The sequence below is a fragment of the Xiphias gladius genome, chromosome 7 (assembly GCF_016859285.1).
Source record: "Xiphias gladius isolate SHS-SW01 ecotype Sanya breed wild chromosome 7, ASM1685928v1, whole genome shotgun sequence".
Lineage (NCBI taxonomy): Eukaryota > Metazoa > Chordata > Actinopteri > Istiophoriformes > Xiphiidae > Xiphias > Xiphias gladius.
The window spans coordinates 16,599,321-16,614,736 of NC_053406.1; the positions used below are offsets into that span (position 1 = coordinate 16,599,321).

The 15,416-nt window shown below is 38.7% G+C and overlaps 1 protein-coding gene across 1 annotated transcript in view; it reads right to left on the bottom strand.

Annotated features, from left to right (window-relative positions):
* ptgir (prostaglandin I2 receptor) overlaps window positions 1-15,416 on the bottom strand; it is a 30,588-nt gene that overhangs the window by 12,940 nt on the left and 2,232 nt on the right. The window lies entirely within an intron of this gene.

Genomic DNA, 15,416 nt, shown 5'->3' on the forward strand with positions numbered 1-15,416 from the left:
ACACCCCAATACAGAGTTTCAGATGAGAAGGCAGAACTGCCAACAGAAAATGAGAAAATTCCTATCAGAAAGGTAGGAGGAGAACCACTACAAGGCTGACCCAGAGATACCCACCCACTGCTCAAGTCTATCAACCAAGATACGGTGGTTTACAGTATCGCAAGCAGCACTGAGATCCAACAGCACCAGCAAGGAACATTCTCCTGCTTCACCTTGCATCAAAATGTTGTGAGAATCTGACAAGAGCAGTTTCTGTTGAGTGCAAGCAGCGGAAGCCAGACTGAAACTTATATAGGACATTATGCTTATCTATTGCAGGTGTGAGCTGCTTAGCAACCATTTTTTCTAAAATTTTGCCCACAAAGGGTGGCTCGGAGATAGGCCTGTAGTTTTGGGTTAGAGAGGGATCAAGGTTTGAATAACAGCTTGTTTGAATTGAGCAGGGACACTACCAGATTTGAGAATTGTTGATTATTGACAGCAAAGCAGAACCAGTAGAGCCAATAAATGGAGATGTTGGTAAGATGTCAAGGGGGCAAGAGGAGGATTTAAAATGGTTGACCTAGTAGGTAAGGTCTTGTAGTTTTATTGGAGAGAATCTCTTCAGGATTGTAGGCCGAGAGATTGGGGGTGGTGTTTGACCTGATGTCATTAATATTGCCCAAAAAGAAAGAAAGGAAGTTGTTACATTAGGGGCCACTTTATCAAATGCTGAAAGGCAGTGATTGTTAAAATCATGCACTAAGTAATGGACATCACTGTGCATATCAGAGTTAACATGGAAAGTGGGACAAAATTTTGTACCAGAAAGGTGGTTAGGGATGCGAGAGCTAATGATACAGTGGCAAGGTAAGAATCCAGATTAACAATGACAAATTAAATACAATACAATTGAGATCAGTATAAAACAAATACTCAGAAAATAAAGAATCAATATTCAAACCAAGAGTAAAAACAAGGTCCAGATTATAATGTAGTCTTCACATTGACGCCCTGTATGGCATTGAGTGGTCCCTCTGTTGTGTGTTAGGCCTGATTCATGGTGAGTGAGATTAAAAGACGCTGTAATATTAATAGAATTAGAGGTGAAACTGTTAGTAACATCAACATGAATGTTAAAAAACACCAGCGATGATAAATCTGGATAGCATAAGGATAGAGGACAAAAAAGTCAGTGAATTCAGTTAAAAATGATCCATTCGAGCAGGTGGGCAGTAGATTAAAATATATTAAAGTCAGGAACAGTAAGTCTAATTTCCTAGAAAAGACATGATCCTTTAGCACAAACGACTTGTTTGCTATTGAGCAAGCATTCAGCAGCGCCATACTGATAGGTGTAGAGACCCGGCTGTCAATAGGGGAATTCTGGGGCTCACCCCAGGGCAGAGTGCGTAAATGACACGGATGATGGGGAGTCTCTCCATCACGCAGGTATATTCCACTCTTTGGGGAGGGGGAAGCTATCCTCTCACCAGGAGAGTTGGGGACGACAGGTCGGAGAAAGGAGAGTCTGACATTCCCAGCCAGGGATGGGGGAAACTATTCCGTGGAGTAACAGCATACACACCAAAGCCTAACAGAAGTGAACTGTGCCGCTGTCTTAGCCTCACCTGGGCCGCGGCCCTTCTCCTTTTCCTCTTCCCGTATTTGCGAGAGCTCTGTTGCTGCAAACCACCAAGACTGACACCGGCCACTGACACAAACAGCGGCGACAAGGGTTGGACGAAACTAATCCATGGAGTACAAACACCATGATCCACCATAGACTCTCTGGTGAACAGGAGAGTTTGGCGATTGTACACCTGAGCAGCATGTCCTTCATTGACAAACGGGAGAGTGAACAGTGCAACACAGAGAACAGGTAGGATACACCGACACAGCTGGACAGCGGCAAGGCCACGAACAGGCACCATCATGCCCGGAGGCAGAATTATGAAAGCATGTGGGTGGATTCTTATTTCACAATTTTTTTCCTCTTATGGTGAAAGAATTGAGATTAACCACAATGAGCATTCATCTCATGTCATCTTAATGATTCAAATGTTTCTTGGATGTGGCTGAGTGTTTTGTCATACTTTTATTTAACTGGATGTCAGCAGTTTTCTTTTTTTCACACATCCCTCGAAACAACAACAGATGATAACTGCATTCTGCTTCACTTATGGTTTGTTTGATGTGAGGGTGTTGTCTTTCACCGCTGTGTCTCAGCCAATTTTTATTGGGTCATATATCTTCTGAGACTGGCACTGAGGTGGAGTATGAAACAAGAATCCTATTGTTCTATCTGTACCTACATTTCCTGGAAGATGCAATTTTTAAGTCAACACTAGGGATGTTTTGGATAGCAGGTTCAATTTTGGATCCGCTATCCAGCTGGTAAAATACCCGGATTCATTATAAGCTCAGACCTTAACCGATTTCTTATATAACCCGGTTGTCCCAATTTCTCACAGTGCATCCACTGATACGTTTTTGATTTCCTCTGTCCTCACTTGTTTTCCTAATTATTAGCCAACTGTCACTGGTTAAAATGTCAGACATCACCAGCAACAGATTAGATCAGCTGATTAACATTCATTCCTTAATGGCCAAAATGGTCTGTTCATTCGTTATTGTGGTCTCTGCAGCTGACATTTAGCCCAAGATTTTTTGTGAGTGAAAAGCACAACACACTAAAGCCTTTTTTTCAGACAAGGAAAGTATAACATTGCTGACATCATCTATCTGTTTAAGTGATGGCTTTTTGTCATTGGTACACTGGTGACGCTTCAGAGTTAATGTAACAGTTGATCCCACTTCTCAAAGTGAATCCACTGATACGTTTTCGCATTCATTTCATTATTAAACAGTGGTTGACAGTGAATTCTGTTACCTGTTTTATAAAAATTCTAAAGTTCAAAACCATCAAATGACATTAATGTTAAGTTAGATATTGCATGGATTTTTATGGATTCATGCAGTAAGTGGCACAAATGATAAATTAAAATATATAGAAAGAATATGCTGGTCAGATTATTACTTTGATTTTATGAGGGGTTTTTTTTTAACCTCTCTTGCGCCACTTTTAATAGACTGATATGATATGAGAACAATCTCCTCAACAGTGGATCTTTTACAGTGTTTTGTTTATTTTCTTTGCGCGTAAGAGATGAAGACAAGTAATACATCTATTGCAGTGGTCTTAGAAGGCAAACAAGATGCGCATTTCTCTCTCTGTGCATGTTTTACTTTGTGTTACTGCTGCAGCCTCAACATGAATCTGATAGCATTCAGTTCAGCCTTGTGTCATGTTGAGTGATATGGAAATGCTACTAGGTCCAACCTAGTAAGATTGTCATTGAATAAGTGAATAACATAAAAATCACACACAAGAGTGCACCACGTTAATTTGTCATCTGATTAAAGATGATGGATTAAAGACTATGTATTTTTTATTTCAACAGGGAGCAACAGACTGGCTACTATTCATGTAAATTTAAGATTCTCCCAGTTCAATATCTTAAACAATTTGTCATATACATTTAAGTAACATTTAATATATTATGCTGCTCAGCTCATTTTCAAGTCACAGCTACAGGTTTCGAACATTAGTTACGATGACTCTAAAAGCTGCTGTATTTTTGCCTTCGGATTAGACATCTTTGAGTTGTAGTTATTTTAGCTTTTAGTGACTTGCAAATGTTGAAAGGTAAACAAAACAAGAATCAGTAAGTGTTTTTTTTGAGTTGATTTAATACTAGATTTGAATTTGAATGCTAAAAATGCTATCGAACTCCATCCAATGTTAACTCCGATTTACAAATCACAGAAAATTCTTCAAACTAAAAATCACATCTGTTTAATCAAAACCTCTTCTTTGTCAAAGTGAGTCTAATGATCCCGAAGTAGTCTGGTAAATTTTAGTATAGTATGCTCTTGTATTACATTTTCAAAAGTATGAATAGAACTCAAAATTGATTATTAAGAAATCATACTACGGCTATACCTGTTGTATATGTCTGCCTATCAAGTGACCCCCAAGGGGTCCCAACCCTAAGGCTGAGAAACTCTACACTTAGGTGTGGAGCGCATTTCACACAATGCTGTGCGAACAGTGAAGGTGCTGATGGATAGACAAATAACTGTGGACACAAATGGCAAGAAGCCAAGAAGACAAATATGGAAAACACTAAATAATGTTTTGTGCATGAGAAAGATTTACAAGTATTTTCTGTATGTCTTGGCAACTGCTGTGATTATTTCAACCAACCTCTCAGATAAACCATATTTAGGCACACGTACACAACCTACACACAACCTGTGACTTTTCACACCAATGTCTGTTGCTGTCTCTTTCAAAAAGAGGAGAGCCTTGCACAAAAAGAGGGAAAATAGTCACTGAAGCTTCTGTTGCATAAAAATTAATAATAGAGCAGATCAGCAGGAAACACATTTCCTCATTTCCTCAGCCAGTACTGGAGGGCAAAGGAGGAAGGTTGAAAATACAGAAAATACAAGGAGGAAAAAGAAGATGAACTCATCTGGGACACAGCAAAGAATATGAAAGAATTCCAAAAGCTGCTGGTTTTAATAGTATATATGATGTCTATAAATATAGACTTAAAATAACAAGCATGATGATGACGAAGAAGACAAAAAAAGACCAAAAAGAAGAAGAAGAAGAAAATAATCATTTTCACTTTCTGTAAGCAAAGTCCTTTCATTCATCTTTATGTTGTTTGTCTCATTGTTGTCTCTTTTTTTACACTGTAATATTGACAACAGTCACCAAGCACACAGCCCTCCTATAGTACATGAGTGAGTCATGCAGTCTTGTTACGGTGTTAAAAAAATAAAATAAGAAAAGATTCTGATTGACAGCATTATTCATATAAAAAAACAGCACTGTACTGTTCATCAGTTCAAGCATGTTTAGTGCTTTTTGTGCTTATGCTTACAATTTGACAAAAAAGAAAATACAGTGTGGTGTGTTGAGAAATTATATTAAATTTGCCTGAAAAGTGGAACAAAAATAATCTTTAAAAATAAAATTTTTTAAAGAAGGTGGTTAAAAAAGTGTATTCTAAATGGAAGCATTTGAAGGAAGACTACCTATAATAAACACCCCCATCTCTCCAATATCACACAAATGATATCGACTGGAGAAGACAGATTTATTCCGGGCTGATGGCTCTTCATCTCCTGAAGAAGCAAGCTAGCACCATTTAATGCCATTTACCAAGATCAATAAGTTTTATTATTTAGTCAATGTAATAAACTGTTAGATGTGGGCTATACAACTATTGGAGTAGTAGAGTCTATGGGGAATAGCAGGACAGTATTATGTTTCCGTGGTAACTTAATTATCTGTTGCTCCAATCTGACATGGATGTTTGTCAGGAACAAAAATCTTTGAAAAACCCCTCAAATATATGACGTACAAGAGTAATTGATGATCCAATTAAGGTCCAATTTTCAAAAAAACAAAATGAAGCTGTGTTTTGCTACAAGTGTGCAGATTCTGCTTTTGCCTGGAGAGATTTATCCAGACAAACCCACCAGATATTTTGTACAATTTTTTTTTTTTTTTTTTTTACAGTACACAGCAAAATCTTTAAGTGTTAATTTACTATAACTGTGTCCCGACTGATACCACGATCTTCTCTCCATCAGTATTACAATGATTGACATTACAAGCCAAATTTTGACTCACCTAGACATCTCTTTTTTTTTTAAATCATGTATGTATCAAAAAATTAGATTACATGCAATACCTCAAATACTGACAATGTCAATTACTCATAAACACACAATGGCTGTGTCATGGGCACTGCAACTGAGACGGCACATTTGCGGTAAGCCGTCTGACTGGAAGAGGTAAGATAATAAAAGGGTCAAGGGTCAGAGAATAAAACTGCATTACACATGAACACGTGAACACACAAAGTGATGTTGCTCTCTCTTGCAGTGTCATTGTCCCTTGTATCCTTGTACTAATTTCACATCCACAATGATTTGGCCCCAGATTTTACATCAAAGCTGTGACACATTATGAATAATCCAAAAAAAAGGGCTACATTCACTGTTTTCACTTCTATAGACAAAGTATGGGAATTCAGGTTTTAACAAAATACAAGGCAATATGAGAATGGAGGGGTCTATAGGGAGAGTTTTAAAACATGTGAGACTGATTTTTAAAGCACAAATAATCAAGATTTTTATATTAACAATAAACCAAAACTATGAAAGGGTTAGGGTTTGTTTTGGTTTTCTGGCCCACAACTTTACTGTGTTGGTTCACTCACATCGATGTCATAGCCTCGTTTTCAGTTGTATGCGGCTGATTTCAATGGAAAAAGCTCTAAAACCTCGCTGTGGGTTACATGCCCAACACCAGTGGAGCATTTCGGAGCTAAGGAGCCAGATATCTCCATCAGGAGTTGGTGGAGACCGAAAAACATGGCGAGAAGAGTGCGAACATTGCACTGACATTCATCTTGTGGCCAGAAACACGACTTCAAGTGAATGCTAATGTTGCTCCATATCAGCTGGATGACTAAATAAGCAACTGTTTGCTAACAAGCCCGCTATATCAATTTAAAAGGCGATGATCTATTAGTATTTGCAGCTTGTTTTTGCTGCCCCCAAATGGCCAGAAAATCAGCTGATCAAGGTTTAAGTCAAAATCTCCACTGATGCCATTAAAGTTAGTTTGACATGAGACAGCAGAGGATGGAGCCTGATCTATTTTAACTACAAGAAGAAGGCAAACTACAGTGCATGGCTGAATTACTGGGTCATTGACTCATGAATATTTATTTTCATTTGGATGACTAAAAACATCTATCTTGGAAGAATTACTGCCGCTTTTGTTTCTTCTATATCCAAACGGCTATCCACATCTGCGTTTAACCTCTTTTTATCATTCTGCCTCAGAATACCTCAGCCATTAAAAATCTCTTTCGCAGCTACTCACTCCTTATTGTGCTCCGACTGAAGCCTAGGGCCATGTTCCCCCAGCCCCCACACACGTCAATAACACATTGAAGCGTCCAGTATCTACACCCGGATAAAACTGCAGGATATGAAGACCGGGAATAGCAAGCCTGCAGCCCAGTGATGTGACAGTAACAAGAGTAAATGTTTGCACATACCTGAATCTGTTTTGAGGATATGTTCACTGCACGATTTAGCATCCATCCAACAAGAAAGGGAGTGCTCATTGTTCCGTCCACAAAGCCAGCTGCTGATTACAGAGCATCATCTTTCCTTAATAGAAACCTGGACAAAGCTCACAATAACAATTATCTCCCAGCAGCACCTGGAGCACCTTGAGCACAATAACAGTTTGGGTGATAAAACTTATCTCGACTATGTCACAGCATGTGGGTCTTTACGTCGATAACCGTGCCACTCCCGTGACGTGTGGATTCATCTGACACCTCATACTCACACAGAGGTCATGTATAACCCGCTGCCCTCAAAAATACATCTGGATTGTCTGGATTCCACACTGATATACTCAATCTGGTTCCTGTTGTATTTCGGGAATGTCCATGTATTGCTATCCTTCTGCATATTTTCAATGGCATTCAAGCCTGGGCTTTGACCGGGCCTGTCGAGAGACTTATGAGATCCTGGCTATTTTGGAACGATTCTAACATTGATTTAGTTGGAAGGTTAAATCCGGCGGGGTCTTATTTTTCTTAATGTTTAAGTTGTTGTAAGTGGGATCTCATCTAGAATTTGTCTTCATATGGCTCCATTAACTGGTTCCTCAATCTTTCTGAATTTTACAAGTTCATAAACAGGTGAACAATTAAGTTTTTGTATCCTCAAACAGAAGAATCTTTCGCCTTCAGCTCTGTCACATAACTTTCTTCAAACTTCATTCCATGTGTTTTCATTTTAGTGTGGTTTCCTTTTGCACTACCTCTCAATGGCTTGATGTCCTGTGACTATAAATGGGTCAGAGCTACTTGCTGTTGCTTATTTTCTTCCCGGCAACCATCCTTCTTGCCCAGTTTGCTCAGAGCTATTGTGTTTTCCAAATCACAGAATGTTCTGTGAATGGTGCTTATGAAACAGAGACTGTTTTCTTCATTGCATTTTAATTTATATTTGTTAGCTGCAGACAACAGAAGGCAGGACTGGGAGCAAGAAGGACAGTGTCCAGACTTGATGTCAAAGTCATTAATGCACTTAAACCAGTGGCAACCAAGATCCATCTGAGTCTAGTAGTCACTAAATCAAAAAAAAGGTACATTTTATTTTGACTTCAAACATAAACCAGAATTACCGCCTTGTGGTTGTATGCCTCCGCCAACCAGTCAAGTTGCAGTTTACATCCATGTCTGTCCAGACTCATATGAGTGAAGACTTTGAAAGAATTTAATAAAAAGGTATTACATGTATTTTTTGGCGAAATGTAAGTTACCACTATATTGACATGTATGATTTCAATTAATTTCCAGAGAAAAACATTCTGTCTTAATTTGGAGAATATTTGTTAAGGTCTGTTGTTCTCGTTCTGATGTATGTGCACTGTATTAGTGCGTGAGTTCATTGTGAGGGGAAAAAAAAAAAAAAGTCAAATAGACAATGCTTCAAATATGGATGAATATGGATGCTACAAATTCTAAAACGTGGATGCTTCACACACACATCTTCAACCCGGCAGCACACATGAGCTATAAAATTGCCACAGTTTAAAGATGGGCATTGATTATTGTCCCCAGTTCAGTACCAAATGTGGAATATGGTCACAATCTCCCCTTATTTTCCTGAGTTATGGTGTTGAATAATGGCCAGAAAAGTGTTTTTGCAGGATTTTGTCAAGTGAAGTTGACCTTTGACCTTTTGGATATAAAATGTCATTGCCCCATTATTTAATACTATGAGACATTTGTGTGAAATTTTGTCATAATTAGCGTATTCATTCTGGAGTTATGTTCAAAAACGTTTTCTGTGACGCACAGTGACTTTGACCTTTGACCATCAAATTGTAATCAGTTTTTTTTTTCCTTGTGTCCAAGTGAACAACTGAGCCAAATTTGAAGAAATTCGCCCACGGAGCTCCTGAGATATCGCGGTCACGAAAACGGGAGGGACAGACAGAAAACCCAAATACGTTCCGGCCACAGCTGTTGCCGGCGTAGAGGCATAAAAACGGGCAAAATCCTGGAGTATTGGGTGTGGACCTCTAAATAAATATACCAATTCAATCAAATTGAAAATCTGGCTCTGACACCAAAAAATACTTTCTCAAACGGTACCCTGTGGAGTTTTTGACCACTAGTAGTGCTGTGAAGCAATGTCTTTAAGAGCAGGTCTCTGTTTTACGAACGTCTGGTGCATACAAACAAGGATGCCCACAGACGCACACATGCTCATGGTGACACAATATGCGGACATGCCAATAGACTCAGGCTATTCAACTGATGCACATGTGGCGGTAACGTGCCAAGAAATGTGGAATTGTGCCTTCTTGGCACTGGATGTAAACAAAACAATGAAGGCTCCACAAATCTTTTTTTTTCCAGGAAAGAAAGGCATTCGGCAAGTTTGTCAGGCTTCAAGTATACACAAAGTGTGTTTTGGTGGGAAACACTGAATGTAAACAATTTATTTATTTATTTATTTTTTTAAATGTATTTTTGGTACATTGTTTTCTGAACACTTAGTGTAAATCTCACTACAGCAACTATTCTGATGCATGTAATACTTTTAAATCACAGAGAAGTATAATGTACTTTATGGATCTTTGTTGTACTCCCTTTCATGTAACCTCACACACACACACAAGCCAATATCAGTCTGCAGACTAAGACTCAGACACAGTAGCTGTACTAATGGAAACCTTTTATCATTAAGTCAAAGCATCAGTGCTGCTATGGATTAAAGTTGCCAGGCATCTATAAACAAACCTGCCCTGGAGGTATTGAGATTTTCTCATACCACTTTATTTTCCAGTGTCAACTATTGACTGATACGATAATAGGGAAATTTAGAAGTAAAACCTCTTATAACTTTGTGAATAGCTTGTGATAGGAGTGCAGCACTCTATTGATCCAGGTATTGACCGGCAACATATGGCCCCCAGGCAGCTGCTGTGGTTCCCAGGGGAACAGCAGGGAGTAGGGATACTGGTGATCATCGCAAACAAGCTATCTGTCCCCCGCAGGAGGCAACTTTGATGATTCATAAATTTAAGATGACAAAGAGAAGCAAAGAAATGCCTAATGGAGGAGTGCTAATTTCTCTTTCAGAGCAAAGCCTTCTGTCAAGACACATGAAATTCTGACCCTAAATATTCACACAAGAATGTGTGCACACATGAACTGACAGGACAATAAGTCCTATTGGGGCTGCAACTAATGATTAGCAACTTTAATGCCAACCCATATAGTAATCTTGATTTTTTTTTATTTTTTTTTTTAATATGTTGTTTTAGTCTATAAAATGTCACAAGATAATGAAAAATTTCCATCACAACTTCTCAGAGCCAGGAGTGACATCTTGAAATTGCTTGTTTTGTCCAATCAACAGTCCTAAACCCAAAGACATTTATTAGCAGAATTGTTGTCAATTCACAATATTTTAACCAACTTACTGTTTCAGTGCTAATCGATTCAAACTGTGTTATATTCGTAATTAATGTATGTCACTTTTATTGTAAATTAGGTAGTCCAATTGGGTAGCGCAACCTCATATCATGTATGTCTAATTTAATCTAATTAAATCTGTTTGATTACACTGGGGGAGGAGGCTTTAAATGCCAACCTTTAGCTGGAGATGTATTGTTGTAGCTGCATTTTAAAATGTTTAACAAGCAGTAACCATATATTCCAAACGGTCCTAATTTCAAATGATGTGTCAATAGCCCATCCTAGAACAAACCTAGTAGGACCTTATGTTTCATGCTACATCAAACAAATCAAATGTTCTGTCACAGAACAGCTGCACATTATAACATTCACCACACCAAGTCCTATTGCTTAATGGCACCTTATATTTTTCAGCTGTCTACTGTAATGGCACAGTTTTGTACAGTAGGTTGAAACCAGTTAGGAGGGGACATATATCATCCAAGGCCAGGGCTGTAGTAGGACAAGCCTGGGAAGCTGGTGTGATTCAGGTAACAATGAACAGGACAAACATTCACAGCTAATGGATTACTCTTTAAACTCACGTTAGCCCACGAAACACACCCCAACCAATTTGGAAAAAAAAACTAAATAAAAAAAACCCCCAAAAACCCCAATTAGCTGCTTTCCAGAGTTTTTTTTACCCCTTTGGTGATCAAACCACCGCAACATGTGGACTTTTCCCTCCTGGAAATCCCGCTGGACTCATGAAACAATCACACCACACATCTGCTTTTGTCCAAAAAGCAATTAGCAAATACATGATCGTGAAACTTGATCTGTAAATACAAAGTCCACAACATTATTCATGCCTGTTAGATTAAAAAAAAAACGGAATAATTAATGTTTTCTGATTTTACAATTCCTTATCTTTTTAAGACGGAAGTAGTCATTTTCCATCTACCAGTGCGCAGTCCCTGCTGAAGAGGGCACACTGCAGACAGAGCACGTACTTCAGAGCTCGAAAGCATTGCTCTCTAAGGTGTATTCAGTCACATGAAAGTGCTTTCAGTAAATTAAGACTAACCAGAAACACATGCTGGAGGGTTTGTGTTGGCAAATTTTTGTGTATGAAGTGTGTCACTACTGAGAGCAGCATCAACTAAATGTACACCTCATAATTTCAAATTCAAAGATGCTTTATTGGCATGAACGTTTAAAAAACAAAAACAAAAAAATGTTGCCCAAGCATCAAAATATAATTTAGCCAAGTGCAAAAAATGGGAATAAAACAACATTATTTTCTAAGCAGAACACAGAATCAGCCTTTTTTTGCCAGCATCTGTTGGGATTCAAGCAAACTGAGCGATGTTAACACTTTATTTTCTAGTCTCAACTATTGAATGATACGATAATAGGGAAATTTAGAAGTAAAACCTCTTACAACTTTGTGAATAGCTTGTGATAGGAGTGCAGCACTCTATTGATCCAGGTATTGACCGGCAACATATGGCCCCCAGGCAGCTGCTGTGGTTCCCAGGGGAACAGCAGGGAGTAGGGATACTGGTGATCATCGCAAACAAGCTATCTGTCCCCCGCAGGAGGCAACTTTGATGATTCATAAATTTAAGATGACAAAGAGAAGCAAAGAAATGCCTAATGGAGGAGTGCTAATTTCTCTTTCAGAGCAAAGCCTTCTGTCAAGACACATGAAATTCTGACCCTAAATATTCACACAAGAATGTGTGCACACATGAACTGACAGGACAATAAGTCCTATTGGGGCTGCAACTAATGATTAGCAACTTTAATGCTTACCCATATAGTAATCTTGATTTTTTTTTATTTTTTTGTTTAATATGTTGTTTTAGTCTATAAAATGTCACAAGATAATGAAAATTTTCCATCACAATTTCTGAGAGCCAGGAGTGACATCTTGAAATTGCTTGTTTTGTCCAATCAACAGTCCTAAACCCAAAGACATTTATTAGCAGAATTGTTGTCAATTCACAATATTTTAACCAACTTACTGTTTCAGTGCTATCGATAAAAACTGTGTTATATTCGTAATTAATGTATGTCACTTTTATTGTAAATTAGGTAGTCCAATTGGGTAGCGCAACCTCATATCATTTAATCTAATTAAATCTGTTTGATTACACTGGGGGAGGAGGCTTTAAATGCCAACCTTTAGCTGGAGATGTATTGTTGTAGCTGCATTTTAAAATGTTTAACAAGCAGTAACCATATATTCCAAACGGTCCTAATTTCAAATGATGTGTCAATAGCCCATCCTAGAACAAACCTAGTAGGACCTTATGTTTCATGCTACATCAAACAAATCAAATGTTCTGTCACAGAACAGCTGCACATGATAACATTCACCACACCAAGTCCTATTGCTTAATGGCACCTTATATTTTTCAGCTGTCTACTGTAATTGCACAGTTTTGTACAGTAGGTTGAAACCAGTTAGGAGGGGACATATATCATCCAAGGCCAGGGCTGTAGTAGGACAAGCCTGGGAAGCTGGTGTGATTCAGGTAACAATGAACAGGACAAACATTCACAGCTAATGGATTACTCTTTAAACTCACGTTAGCCCACGAAACACACCCCAACCAATTTGGAAAAAAAAACTAAATAAAAAAACCCCCAAAAACCCCAATTAGCTGCTTTCCAGAGTTTTTTTTACCCCTTTGGTGATCAAACCACCGCACTATGTGGACTTTTCCCTCCTGGAAATCCCGCTGGACTCATGAAACAATCACACCACACATCTGCTTTTGTCCAAAAAGCAATTAGCAAATACATGATCGTGAAACTTGATCTGTAAATACAAAGTCCACAACATTATTCATGCCTGTTAGATTAAAAAAAAAACGGAATAATTAATGTTTTCTGATTTTACAATTCCTTATCTTTTTAAGACGGAAGTAGTCATTTTCCATCTACCAGTGCGCAGTCCCTGCTGAAGAGGGCACACTGCAGACAGAGCACGTACTTCAGAGCTCGAAAGCATTGCTCTCTAAGGTGTATTCAGTCACATGAAAGTGCTTTCAGTAAATTAAGACTAACCAGAAACGCATGCTGGAGGGTTTGTGTTGGCAAATTTTTGTGTATGAAGTGTGTCACTACTGAGAGCAGCATCAACTAAATGTACACCTCATAATTTCAAATTCAAAGATGCTTTATTGGCATGAACGTTTAAAAAACAAAAACAAAAAATGTTGCCCAAGCATCAAAATATTGTTTAGCCAAGTGCAAAAAATGGGAATAAAACAACATTATTTTCTAAGAAGAACACAGAATCAGCCTTTTTTTGCCAGCATCTGTTGAGCTTCCGGCAAACTGAGTGATGTTAGTCATGAACCAACATATGGGGCAGAGATGCACTCACACACTTCACCACAGTCTCAGTTCTTTCATCTACAACCACAAGCATGTGAATGCATATGAGCAAACAAGCACATAAACGGAGACACACACACACACACACACACACACACACACACACACACACACACACACACACACACACACACAAAATCGTCTGCTGAGATGATGCATGAATCATTGATGACTTACTAACAGGGTCTTAAATTATTCAGAAAGATTTACTACAGATCTGGCTTTTAATTCAGAGACCATTATATGAATATTGATCAATCAGATTTGTAACATAATCAAATTCATTTAGAGGACAAATATTTATTTTAGAGGAGCAGAGTGTAAATCCCAAAATTAAAACTTAAAGTAATGTGGCATTTACTAATTATTTTAACACTGAGGCAACATGGGTCTTGCTGAAACTGCAAGTTTTTATTCTTATTTTTTAAAGTGAAACATAAATGAGAACTGTACGGCTAGAACACAGTGGGAGAGTTGGGTTTTAGTTTCCTAAGTTCTTACTCAGAGTGTTGACAAGTATATATCGTCATCACTGTTCTTTCCCCAGGGCGCTTTCAGCCACGACTATGGGCAAATACCATTGCCATGCACCGCACATTAGTCAAAACCTTAGGCTGAGTGTTACCACATCCATCTGGATCCAGACAATGAGTAGATGCCGAAGAGCTAAAACATGAACACACACTTTTTACTGCTTCCTGTAAGCTATTCGATCATCAGACTCCCGCTGTTCAAAAGGCTGACATTAATGTGAAAGCAGGCATGCCCTCATTATATAAGTCACATTAATCACATCCTCCAACTGGTTCTTATTTCCCTAGCGACACCTTTCTCAGGACCTCTGGCTAATGTTTAGTGGCACAGATGGCTTAACTGTGAAGTCCTTGCCAGAAGAGCTTTGCCCTCTGGGAGCGGCAGGGCTGGACCGGTCCTCCAGCGTTGTGAGGTTCAGCACGCTCCTCTCAAACAGGGACGGATATGTAAGTAAGTAGGCAAGTGCACAACACAAATGCACACGCACACAGTGACAGCAGGCCTTGTGTGACATCGCTGCGCTTTCGGGCGAACCTTTTATTAGGAAGCCAGTAGAGCAAATCACAACCTTAGGGAAGCTCCAACAAGGCACATAAACACATAACGCAGCATGCCAGCTGTGTGCATAATGATTACAGAATGAGGGGAAAGGATTTTATGTTATTAGCGTGGACGCACGAGAGGTCAGGAAACGCTATAATGCCAAATAAACCCACTACATGGTGAAAACTCGAACATCTACTGACACTGTGCAGATATACATCCAGTCAGGACCCATGCTAATGATAAACAATGACTAATCCTTTCCTGCGCCAACTTTAAAAAAATAAATAAATTAAAAAAATAAAAATAAAAAAATCGCTTTTTCTGTTCCACTTTCAGTAACAACTTGCTTTAACTTCTAGC